The sequence below is a fragment of the Coffea eugenioides genome, unplaced genomic scaffold (assembly GCF_003713205.1).
Source record: "Coffea eugenioides isolate CCC68of unplaced genomic scaffold, Ceug_1.0 ScVebR1_2360;HRSCAF=3375, whole genome shotgun sequence".
Taxonomy (NCBI): domain Eukaryota; kingdom Viridiplantae; phylum Streptophyta; class Magnoliopsida; order Gentianales; family Rubiaceae; genus Coffea; species Coffea eugenioides.
In genome coordinates, this window is record NW_020862840.1 from 22501 (window position 1) to 25000 (window position 2500).

A 2500-nucleotide genomic window follows, 5' to 3' on the forward strand; every position below is an offset into this window, starting at 1 on the left:
GTTCTATTCCAATCAACGGTCTTTTACCAGACTTATAGGTGGGTGCTGAAGAAGACCAGATTGTTTAGTCCCTCTTTAAAAAGAAGAAGTCGTTTTGTTAAGTGTATACGCACTTTCTATGAAAAGCGGTATAGACATAGTGGTTGTCTAAGGAGATGCTATACATAAGAGGAGCCTCCCTCAGGCGAGTCACATATTGCATATTTACCACTTGTTTTATAATTTTTAAAATTTTATTTATACTTTATCGACTTCCATTTTATATTATGGTTCAGGCCATAAAAATTGGCGAAGTTTACTATTCCTTTTCGAAATCCGAGAAGTGCCCGTGGAACTACTGTTGATGGTTCAATCAATTACTTCTTCGGAATGTTTGCTAATGATTTTATTAAAATATGGCATGGCCTATATCCTTTTCCCTCATTGATTTTATTCTTTTCTTTCAATAGATACCGAGTTCAGATTGAAATTCATAAAAAAAAAGTCTAGTAATTAGAACGATAAGACGTAAGAACAAAACAATTATTTTAGATTGATCGAAACCAATACAATACAAATAGATGGAACAAATAAATAGAATTGGGTGCTATGCCAACCCCATTCCATATATGGAATGGATATCCACATACAAATATATGAAGACTAATATTGGAGAGATTAATATATATTAAATTAAGCCTCTATCTTTATTGTATATTTTGTAAAGTTGTACTTTACACATTATACAACTTTATCTTTATACACCACAATAATTCTAATAGCTAGATCCTATGGTAGATGAATCTTTCGACCATAGGATCTAGCTATTAGAATACTGCCGATCATTATTTAATTTCAATTTAAGACACTAAAATTGGAATACTTTTCATTTGATTTCGAAAACTTTTGATAAGAACTCATAAGTCAAGTTTAATTCAAATTAATTATTTTGACTGACTGTTTTTACGTAAATTATAAGTAGAAAGGCCGTAGGAACTAGAATGAATAGTGCAGTAGCAATAAATGCAAGAATATTTACTTCCATAATCTAATCTTTTTTTTTTCTTTCGCAATAACTCGGGATTTAATCCCATAGAGATGTTAAACCTTTCGCCTGTAAATTCAATGAATGAATTACCTCTCGATGGTTTTGAATCGGATCAATATCATGAATAACAATATCTGAGCTATCAAATAAATTCGTCGTCGAAAATGGAATAGTATAACATAGGAAGTTCTTTTATCCATAACCGAATTCCAACCAGTATTCCTGACCCAATCCATAATTCCTTTATTTGGTTCCGTTCTTTTTTTCTATAACCTACCCTCCGCCTTTCGTGTACAATAATCTGATCAAGTATCATCAGATCGCCCTTCCACTTTCATTAGTCACGCAGTTACAAATCCAAACAAAACAAAAAAAAAGAATAGAAACAAATTATTTATTCCCTTGCTAAGAGAAATTGGATCTTTGGTTGATCTGCCTTTTACTCCCCCCTCCGTAGATTATTAGTGCTGGGAATATATATCAAAAGTCCAATGTGCAATCTGAATGAGAAATCTATTTTTCAATTAGTAATTTAGGTTACGCAAAACCAGAGTCAGAAAGAGAAATTGAATTATTTAATCTATCAGAAGAATTTTGTTAAAGTTAAATTCATTTTTGATTGTGAATTCCATTTTGTGTATGCGTGCCCTCCCCCCCCCCAAAAACATACAGTATTCTATCCACGGATCGGGAACAATCGAAAAAGCAGACTCAGTATTTCTTGGAATACTTACTATAATGCTACTACTAATTGTAATAATCCACCCACATATGTTTTTATCCTACCAAAAGTAAAGAAATAGAACTTAACCCCCCTTTTGATTTGGGAATGAACTTATGCCCCGGCCCCCCTTTCTATGAACTATGAAAGGGGGAGATGGATTTTATTGCTGTATTTATTGGATCCGTCGGGACTGGCGGGGCTCGAACCCGCAGCTTCCGCCTTGACAGGGCGGTGCTCTGACCAATTGAACTACAATCCCAGCGAAAAAAGGGATCTTGCAGAGATTTTTATTCTTTTTATCTCCGCATCGAGTCTTTATGAAAGATAGGGGGTTATACCCTCTCGTGATAGATTGGATTGGCGAATTGGGCGAATTATTGGGCCGAGCTGGATTTGAACCAGCGTAGACATATTGCCAACGAATTTACAGTCCGTCCCCATTAACCGCTCGGGCATCGACCCAGGAAGAATCACTTTTAGACTTATTGTATTGATAATCCATGATTAACTTCCTTTCGTAGTACCCTACCCCCAGGGGAAGTCGAATCCCCGCTGCCTCCTTGAAAGAGAGATGTCCTGAACCACTAGACGATGGGGGCCTACTTGCCCAACCGCCATCATACTATGATCATAGTATGAACAGTTTTTTGAAATTGTCAATATAATGTAATGGTCTGATTGGATCTTTCTGCCTTTTCTAGGTGTAGAGAATTTTGCGATTTGTCATTCATGAATCGTTCATTCTAATC

General features: G+C 35.5%; 1 non-coding gene across 1 annotated transcript; it reads right to left on the bottom strand.

Moving 5' to 3' along the window:
- Positions 1-1936: 1936 nt before the first annotated feature.
- TRNAD-GUC lies at positions 1937-2010 on the bottom strand. Its single transcript has one exon. It is a non-coding gene; the product is annotated as a tRNA-Asp (tRNA).
- Between the last annotated feature and the right edge of the window lie 490 nt (positions 2011-2500).